The following is a 10,931-nucleotide window of genomic DNA, read 5'->3' on the forward strand; positions in this document are numbered from 1 at the left end:
GGATTGCCTTCACGGTTTCCGTCAGACAGTAGGGCTGTGAGGATGTTTCCAGACGGGGACCTGCCGACCTCCCAACGAATTCACGTGGGTGGATTTTCTCCAGGATACTTGGGTGCAATAAAACTTCAGTTCATCATGGGTCATAAGGTTATGGAGGTCAGCTGGAGAAACAGACCTCTCACATAAACTTCCTATCTTCAGATCTAATTCCACAATGGCAACAATTTGAACTTTTGTCCTTATAACCCCAACAAGGCGCCTCCTTTTTTTTCCCTTTTCTCTGTTTTGTTGAAGAGAAGTCGTGAAACAATAGGTTTTCCACTTCCTTTTCTTGTATACAAGAGGCAAGCCCCTCCTCTGGCTCTGCCCAAACACAGCCCATGGAAAAGTTCAGCAAAACTCTGCTGTCCTCCATTATTGGACACTGGCTCTCGCACAGAGAGGATTGACACAGAAGGAGACAAGCTGAGCACAAAAGCTGCTCTGGTGTTGACTGTAACAACAGTAGTCTGTTCTCACTACCATCAGCACAAGACAACAAGGTACAGTGGATACTTTCATTTACTGTGGTGAGTTTCTATAGTTTTACTTTGTTTTATATATAACATGGACGTGTTGATGCTGGCCACTGATGTATTTCAAACAGGAAACGTGATTAATGATTTGTTGAAAAGCACAGAGAAAACGAGGTCAGAGGAGTAACACTCACTGAAGGTGGATTTGGCTTCGTCCTCTACACATAACTATCATCAGATGCTCTCTGTGCTCTTCAGAGAGTGTACCAGCTACTATGTGTGAGAATCCATGGGTTATCACTATCGATGGTTATTACCAGCCATTCCAGAAGCTGGGTACTCTCTTCCCTGTCATTCCTCACAGCAGGCTGACCAGTTTACTCTGCTTGTAGTGGTCTACTACATCCCCCTCTGGCCCTGGATGGTGATGGGCTCCACAGGTGTCCTCCTCCTGAAGTCTATGATGAGCTCCTTCATCCAAGTTCAGGAGCAGGTGGTTAGGCTGAGGCCACTCCACAAAGTCTCTGGTCAGTGTCCCACTCCTTTCAGGTCCACCGACATGAGCTTCTCTGAGGAGGCTGAGCAGGCATAGATGGAAGCACAGCTCACACTATGCAGTTTTTCAGACAGTAGCCACCAACCACGTTCGTGAGGACAGTATGTGCAGATTGCATTGATGCAGGGTTCCAGCTTAGGCTTTAGTAATTCAACACATCAAATGAAGCTGCAAAGAGGTTGGTTGACAGCTACCTTTGGTAGGCTCAGGCTCAGAGTTTTCTCAGACTAACATGCAACAGTCAGTGCATAAACTATGTTTCTGCCTGGTTTTGAAACAGGGCCCTTTCACGTGTGAGGCGAACGTGATGATCACTACACTACAGAAACTGACACAAGAGGCTTATTAGCACCGCCGTTTTCAGGCTAAGACACAATAGAGAAAATGCCTACAGAACCTGGTATTCCGAAGCAGTCTGCCATTAAAATACTGACCAAGTCAGGCCCTGTTTAGCTACTAAAATCCAACAGGACCAGGCTTTTGCAGGATGGTATGGCTGTAGGCCACAGACCTTATGATGAATGCAGCATTTCTTGATGCTAACTGACACCACCGACTGGTTCGTACAAGCTAGAAAGTAAATGCTTTGATTTTTGCAATTTAGTATGGGCGTGACCCATCCTGGCCAGCCAGACTAACTCTTTTTCTCTTCTATACAAAGGATTAGTCTGGAATCTCTTCAGTAGAGATCAGTTTCCAAGAGGTGGGACAATGGATGCAGAATAAACCAATCAGAAACAAACAATATGACGTGTGCAGTAGCCTAGAGATGCTAGTGAATGACTGTTATTATTTTTGTTGTAAAAACATGGGAATACACAGTGTTATCACCAGTTCTGTGCATATTTTTGAATGGAGTAAATAGCAAAGCCAGTTGTAGAAAGCTTTGCAGAGTTAGGAATGTCATTGAGCAACCTTACAAACAAGTCAAGGGAAACGTACTCCTAAGCAGAAGCCCACGGCTCATCACCTGCCTGTTCACGTTTCTAATAGATTTTCCCCGCTCAGCGACACACCCGCTGAGAAACCGACTCTGATAATTGGCGATTCCATAGTCAGGAACGTGAAAATAGAGACACCAGCGACCATAGTCAAATGTATTCCTGGGGCCAGAGCGGGCGACATCGAGTCAAATCTGAAGCTGCTGGCTAAGGCTAATCGTAAATATGGGAAAATTATTATTCATGTCGGCAGCAATGACACCCGATTACGCCAATCGGAGGTCACTAAAATTAATGTTGAGTCGGTGTGTAACTTTGCTAAATTAATGTCGGACTCCGTAGTTTTCTCTGGACCCCTCCCCAATCTGACCAGCGATGACATGTTTAGCCGCATGTCGTTGTTCCGTCGCTGGCTGTCTAGGTGGTGTCCAGCAAACGATGTGGGCTTCATAGACAATTGGGCCACTTTCTGGGGAAAACCCGGTCTGGTAGCGAGAGACGGCATCCATCCCACTTTGAATGGTGCAGCTCTCATCTCTAGAAATTTGGCCGAGTTTATTAGCCGACCTAAAGCCTGACAATCCAGGGTGGGGACCGGGATGCAGAGACTCAGTCTAAAACGCCTCTCTGCAGTTTCCTTAGAGCCGCCGCCCCCCTCAAACCACATAGAGACTGTGTCTGCCCCTCGAACATATAAATCAAATAAATCAGAAGTTAACAGAAGAGGAGTTATTCATAAAAACTTAATAAAAATTAAGACCACTCCTCTTATTGAACAGAAAAACAGAACTGTCAAATGTGGACTATTAAATATTAGGTCCCTTTCATCTAAATCTTTGTTAGTAAATGATTTGATAACTGATCACCAAATTGACCTACTTTATCTTACTGAAACCTGGTTACAGCAGGATGAATATGTCAGTCTGAATGAATCAACCCCCCTCAGTCATAAAAATTATCATGTTCCTCGAAGCACAGGTCGAGGTGGAGGAGTAGCTGCAATCTTCCAGTCAAACTTATTATTAAACTTTCATCCTCAGAACAGTTATAACTCATTTGAGAGCCTCACTCTTAGTCTCTCACATACAAACTGGAAAACACAAAAACCAGTTCTACTTGTCATTTTGTACCGTCCACCTGTTCCTTACTCAGAGTTTTTAACTGAATTCCCTGACTTCCTGTCTGATTTAGTGCTTAGATCAGATAAAGTCATTATAGTGGGAGATTTTAACATTCATGTAGATGTTGAAAATAACAGCCTCAGCATTGCATTTAATTCTATATTAGATTCAATTGGTTTCATTCAAAACGTTAATAAACCCACCCACTGTTTTAATCACACCCTTGATCTTGTTCTGACCTATGGCATCGAAATTGAACATCTAATAATTTTCCCCCCAAATCCTGTTTTGTCAGATCATTCTTTAATAACTTTCGAATTTAAAATGATGGATCATGCAGCGTCTGGAAGAAAATTCCACTACAGCAGATGTTTATCCGACAACGCTGTTAATAAATTTAAGAAAATGATTCCATCTTTATTTGCATCTATGCCAAGTATAAACATAGTGGAGGGCAGCTGCCTTAATCCTACTCCCTACCAAATTGATCATGTTGTTGACAGCGCTGTAGCCTCACTGCGTGAAACGCTTGATTCTGTAGCCCCTCTGAAAAAGAAGTTAGTGATTCAGAGAAGACTAGCCCCATGGTATAATTTACATGTTCGTACCTTAAAGCAGGCATCACGAAGGCTGGAAAGGAAGTGGCGTTCCACAAACTTAGAGGAAATTTTTCTAGCCTGGAAAAACAGTCTACTAACATATAAAAAAGCTCTCCGTAAAGCCAGAACTGCATACTATTCATCACTAATAGAGGAAAATAAGAACAATCCCAGGTTTCTTTTCAGCACTGTAGCCAGGCTGACAAAAAGTCACAGCTCCGTTGAGCCCAGTGTTCCCTTAGCTCTCAGCAGTGATGAATTTATGAGTTTCTTTACAAATAAAATCACAACTATTAGAGATAAAATTCAGCAGATGCTTCCTATACCTGCAATAAATGAATCTTTTACTACAGTAGCTCTTGAATCATCTGTAGGACCTCAGTTATGTTTAGACTGCTTCTCTCCTATAGATCTCTCTGAATTTACATCAGTAGTTGCTTCATCGAAATCATCAACGTGTCTCTTGGACCCCATCCCGACTAGACTGCTTAAAGGCACCCTGCCATTAATGAACTCATCTTTATTGGACTTGGTAAATTTATCTCTAGTATCAGGCTACGTACCACAGGCCTTTAAGACTGCAGTAATCAAACCTTTACTCAAAAAGCCTAGTCTTGATCCAGGAGTCTTGGCTAATTATAGACCAATATCCAACCTGCCATTTATTTCTAAAATCCTAGAAAAAGCTGTTGCTAAGCAGCTATCAGACCACTTACACAGGAATGAACTATTTGAAGATTTCCAATCAGGATTTAGAGCACATCATAGTACAGAAACAGCACTGTTGAAAGTTACCAACGATCTTCTCTTAGCCTCAGATAATGGACTTGTTTCGATACTTGTCCTCCTAGACCTTAGTGCTGCATTCGACACCATTGACCACAACATCTTATTACAGAGACTGGAGCATGTGATTGGTATCAGAGGAACAGCGTTAAAGTGGTTCCAATCCTATTTATCGGACAGATTCCAGTTTGTTCATGTCCATGATGAACCTTCCACACGAACAAAAGGTAGTTATGGAGTTCCACAAGGTTCTGTGCTAGGACCGATTCTGTTCACCCTGTACATGCTTCCTTTAGGATATATCATTAGGAAGCACTCTATTAATTACCACTGCTATGCGGATGACACTCAGTTATATCTATCTATTAAACCTGTTAACACAAACCAGTTAACCAGACTTCAAGCCTGTCTAACTGACATAAAGGCCTGGATGACCAGTAACTTTTTAGTTTTAAACTCAGAGAAAACAGAAGTCATTATATTTGGGCCAAAAAATCTCAGAAATAACTTTTCTAAAATTATAGCTACTCTAGATGGCATAGCCCTGGCCTCCAGCACTACTGTAAAAAACCTTGGAGTTATTTTTGACCAGGACATGTTTTTTAACTCACACATAAAACAAATTTCTAGAACTGCATTCTTTCACCTGCGCAACATTTCCAAAATTAGGAACATCCTGTCTCAAAATGATGCAGAAAAACTAGTCCATGCATTTGTTTCCTCAAGGCTAGATTACTGTAACTCATTACTATCTGGATGTCCTAATATCTTAATAAAAAGCCTCCAATTAATCCAGAATGCCGCAGCCAGAGTCCTGACAGGAACTAGCAAGAGAGATCATATTTCTCCTATATTGGCTTCTCTTCATTGGCTCCCTGTAAAATATAGAATAGAATTTAAAATCCTTCTTCTCACATACAAATCCCTTCATAATCAAGCTCCTTCATACCTTAAAGACCTCATAGTACCATATTATCCCAATAGACCACTTCGCTCTCAGAGTGCAGGCCTACTTGTGGTTCCCAGAGTTCTCAAAAGCAGAATGGGAGGCAGAGCCTTTAGCTATCAAGCTCCTCTCCTGTGGAACCAGCTCTCAGCCTGGGTTCAGGAGGCAGACACTCTCTGTACTTTTAAGGCTAGACTTAAAACCTTCCTCTTTGACAAAGCATATAGTTAGGGCTGGCTTCAGGCAACCCTGAACCATCCCTTAGTTAGTTATGCTGCTATAGGCCTAGACTGCCCGAGGACCATCGGTGCACTGAGCTCCCCTACCCTAACCCCCCCTCTTCTCTCCCACCTCATGTATATTCCACCATTGAATGTTACTAACCTTGTGCTCTCTCTCTACCCTAGTTTGTGCTCTCTCTCTCTCTCTCTCTCTCTCTCTCTCTGTACCTTCTGCAGGTGTCCCTGGTCCTGGAGCTGTTTATCGCTGATGTGCAGTTACTGGCCCCACCAACTTGCAGTGTCTATTTGTTGTTTATTGTTGCTGTTCTTTTCTCTCTGCTCTATCCACTCACCCCAACCGGTCGAGGCAGATGGCCGCCCAAACTGAGCCCGGTTCTGCTGGAGGTTTTTTTCTTCCGTTAAAGGGAGTTTTTTCCTCTCCACTGTCGCCAAGTGCTTGCTCATAAGGGAATTGTTGGGTTTTTAGTTTTAGTTTTTGTAAAGTGCCTTGAGATGATTTGTATTGTGATTTGGCGCTATACAAATAAAATTGAATTGAATTGAATTGAATTGAATTAATTCGGTGAGACAGGAAAAAACGGGCTTCTCCTTACGTTCATACGGATTAAATAAAAAGTGATGATTTGTTTTCGACTTGAATTGTTTCACTCAAAAGAAAACATTTCAAGCTTTCTAGCCATATAATTCTTATTTTTATGAGCCAAGTATTCGCTGAGATTATGGTTTTTTTATTTACGCGTCTGTGAAGAGAAATGGCAGAGACAGAAAAGGCCGAGAGCGCACCCTGTCGGCTTTCTTTATTTAAAAAAGCACAACGTTTTGTTGTTATTATGATGGTATACCACTAAACCCAGACCCTTTACAGATTGTAATGATAGATTTCTTTTATCTGTATGATCAGTATTGACGGAGAAATTTCAGTTGGTTTATTATAATATAATAAATTGGTTATAATTTATATATTAAAATAGATATATATGTAACAAATTTGACAAATTGTCCTCTCTCCCCCGGGGGGGGGGGTATTGGGGTGCAGTCACTATATACATTGTTGGAACTGGTATTTTCTCCCTCAGTTCCGCGTGTTCGTTTGATTGATGAAACGGAGGAGATGAATATGGTCTCAAATAAGCCGTTTAATAAAACACACTGAATAAAGCAGTTACAGAGCTCCGGGTCAAACTTTCCCTTGCCAATAACAGTTTCTGTCAGGGCACGAAGTCTGACTGACTATTTTTCCCTTAACCCGGTGATAATATTACAAAATGAAATGTGCAATCTTTAGGAAGCTGGCGTGTTCTTCTCCCATAGGTTGAAAACGTTGGGATGTCCCGAGGTATCCACCTGTTGCTATGCCTCCTGGCAGAAGTCAACCTGCCCTGTAAGACAGAGTTCAACAACCAAAACACCAGGCACATCCTATCTGATGTTATGTCTAATTTACTTCTCATCCCGTGGGAAACTCTGCAATTACTGAAAAACAAGTTCATGTCTAAACTACTACTGTTTCACACCTACTAGAATGCTTCATGATTATACTGTAATGATGCCTTAAAATCCATTATATGATAAATGTAAGCTAATACTACCTTGTACCTTGAGCTATAATATAATAGAAGTTATACCTTAAGCTGTAATGTAATAGAAATAATCTTGCGCTGTAATATAATAGAAGTTATACTTTAAGCTGTAATGTAATAGAAGTAACGATTCCCACAACATATAAACTAAACATCATTTAGTTTATATATATCATGTTATATATTTAATATAAATATATTTATATATATATTAATATACGTGAGACATTGATTTACATGTCCCATCTGTCACAATTATTTTAGTTGGTAAATTATGCTTAGCTCCCAAACGTGAGCCAGCATAGGGAAAAATAACTAAAGGAATTGAATTAAATCCAACGTGTGGACAATGGCTGTTACTGAACATGTCTCATCAGCAGTAAAGGGGAAGATAAGACCAGAAATTAGTGGCTACAGCAGAGAGGGTTTCCATATATCAAACTTTGGGTTACAAGTCCAGAGAGACTTGGGAGTCTACCCTAAATATATCCTCTAAAACAGAAAATGCCAAGTACATGAGAGACAGGTGGAGCAGACATGAACATGTTGTTACTGTGTTCTGTCACCATGCAACACACCAGCTGATGCAAGTTTGACATCACCAACTCCCAGAGTGCTGGCTTCAAATTAAATTACTTCCCTGTCAGTCACCCCAGGTGGGACTTGAACCCACAATCCCTGGCTTAGAAGCCCAGTGCCCTATCTGTTAGGCCACTGGGATTATAAATGAGTTAGGTTGAATATTGTAACCAGACAGTTCCATTACAATGTCAGTTGCAACATCAAGGTGTAGCAGAGGATGATTTCAATCCATTGACCTCTGGGTTATAGTGACAGTTATCCTGCAGTTAAGAAAAGAGCTTTGGTATCATATGTGTGGTTCAGTGTCCGTTTATGCATCTGTGGAAACGTTCAACACCAAACCACTGTGTGCTTCCTTCAGTAGCTCAGTGGAGAACTGTTGGTTGAAGTAGCAGTTATCCTTAGGTTGCTGGTTGAACTCCAGCTTGAAGGAATGTGGTTTGGTTTGGTGTATCTGCTGACACTGGATGGTTTTAAAAACAATTGTTGATGACACGTGATGTGTGGTATGGTGTCAGTTTCTAGATCTGTGTAATTGTTGGCTGCTGTGTGATTCGTTTCATTACAGTACCTGACACCTGAAACTTTCTTTCTGCTGTTCAGTTTCATTCATTCTTTCACCATTTTTATAATCTGTAATTTAACAATCAGGTGCTTTAACCAACAAAGCCACATCAACCCATGAAAGGCTAAAATGGATGACCTTGCTTTGCTTCATTTAACTGAATGAATTAGAAGCTTATATTCTGTAATTACACCACTAGATATTGCAGACTTTACTCTTTTGTTTTATGAATTTCAGTTTCGTTTCACTGGAACTGACATTTAACACAATCACCATTATGGAGCATGAACCTATGACCTTTGGCCTATTAGCATCTTACCACCTGAGCTAACCAGCCTGCATTGTCAAATTTTTTAACAATTTGTTCTTAAATAAAAAAATTCTCAAAATGATGTAGGGTCAGAGCCTTCGATTCAGTCATCAGAACAATCAACACCATCATGGACTATTCTGAGACAAATCTATGTCAAACAGGAAATATTGAGATTTAGATTTTATGCAGGTCGTAAAACTAATCACAGCTATAGGGCAGATCTTACCTGCACCAGTTGCACTTGAATTATATTGGTGGTTCCATGTTGACGGTTTATGAATCAGTGCAGTAACATTAGACTGGAAGTACATAGTTACTATTGGAGTACACTGATTATTACAGACATTTACTGGAGAATTTAGTTCACTGAACAGGAGCTGACAAACATGAATCCTTTATGAAACATGAGAATGGAGAGAGGAGACAGGAAGGAAATATGAACAGGAACAGTCCTTCTAAACTTTCTAGGTTCAAGAGCTAAAATTAGTTCTTTCATGTTCCTATGTAAAAACTCAATGTGGTATAAGGAAGATACATTTAAAACTTTGCCCCAAGGTCACTATGTAGTTTAGTTGGTTAAAGTGCCTTTCTAGCAAACAGGAGATCATAGATTCAAATCCCAGCAGTGCGTTAATGTTAACTGAGGAAAGTGCTTGACTTTCTGTTACCATGAAATATCATTGCAAGAAGGAAATACTGCTAAACACATCCTGAACAAACCCAGCTTTTTCTAAATAGTCAGTCAGTCAGTCAGTCTAAATAGCTTTAGTCCCTCTATCTGCTATATTTTCCATAGCAGTGTTATGTGAATTCAAAATTCACACATTCAGGGTACAGTAACTGTCAGGATGCTAGAGCGATCTAGGACACTGCATTCAAGTTACAGTCTCCTCTGGAGGTGTGGGTTCAGATGAGAGGTGGAGTCACATACAATCATGTGACTCTCCTAGAGAAAGGACAGCCAGTCTTTTAATATACAGTGTCAGGATGGCTGAGTGGTCTAAGGCACCAGGTTTGAGGTTTCATTTCTTCCTTTCACCTGGGTATTCTGGTCTCCTGATGGAGGTGTGGGTTCAAATCCCATTCGTGACAGAGGTTTTTATGTATTGACTTCTACCCTGTACTTTGATAACATTCTCTGTCTCTCTCTTTGTAAAGTCATTTTCTACTTGAATATGTACATGTAACAGTAACAACATTGAATCAACTACATAGATATTCTGCATTAACCTGATAGTCAATTGGCAGAACATAGGTGGATCCAAGTATACCACATTTACAGTTAAATGTGTGTTATACACAGTCTGGCTAGCTCAGTCAGTAGAGCATGATATTCTTAATCTCAGGGTTAGGGTTAGGTTTGAGCCCCACTTTGGGTGGTGGTGATTCTACAGGAGAGCTCCATGTGTTGAGAAGAGGTGATGTGACTTCGGGGGGGTAATAGGAGAAGAATGTATGACCCATGACCCTGACATCAAAGGCTTGTGTTCTTCACACTGTAAATATGGTAATGATTTAACAATCATCCAGATTTGCAACTTATTTTGTATTTTACAAAACAGCATGACAAGCCCCACCCCCACAGCTCAAGTGAAGAGTACAGTGGTGCAGTGGAAGCGTGCTGGTTCCATATCCTATAGGTCGATGGATCGAAACCATCCTCTGTTACACCGCAGTTGGTCAATGGCGCTGCACATGTCTATGTTACACTTGAGTAGGATGGGCCCTTCATCCTGTCTGGTTCTTCCTTGAACTTATACAAGTGCATTATGAATTAATCTTGAAACTGTCCATCCATCCATCCATTTTCTATAACTTCTTTTTCTTTAACCAGGGTCACAGGGATCTACTGGACCCTATCCCAGCTCTCCTTTGGGTGGAAGGCATGCTGAAGCTGTAATACTTGAATATTCATTGTGTAGTTTGTGTCTTTGCCTTAACCTCATAACTATAATCACTGAAGACTAAATAACAGCTCTCTCAATGAGATAGGGAATCTAAGCCACAATGCAGAGCACAATGGATTAGGAGTCCATCACCTTAACCACTTGGTCAGCTCATCACAATGCACTCTACTACTTGATGTAATTCTGCCACAAGGTACTCACACAGATACTTAGCTCAGCCTACGGTTGGCCCAGAGTGTATACATGTGGTTCATGGACTCTGAAAGACCTGGGACTGT

The 10,931-nt window shown here is 41.0% G+C and overlaps 1 non-coding gene across 1 annotated transcript; it reads right to left on the minus strand.

The window, feature by feature from the left end:
* Positions 1-1,327: 1,327 nt before the first annotated feature.
* trnav-cac (transfer RNA valine (anticodon CAC)) lies at positions 1,328-1,400 on the minus strand. The gene has a single exon. It is a non-coding gene; the product is annotated as a tRNA-Val (tRNA).
* Between the last annotated feature and the right edge of the window lie 9,531 nt (positions 1,401-10,931).

This window comes from Mastacembelus armatus, unplaced genomic scaffold, assembly GCF_900324485.2.
Source record: "Mastacembelus armatus unplaced genomic scaffold, fMasArm1.2, whole genome shotgun sequence".
Taxonomy (NCBI): Eukaryota; Metazoa; Chordata; class Actinopteri; order Synbranchiformes; family Mastacembelidae; genus Mastacembelus; species Mastacembelus armatus.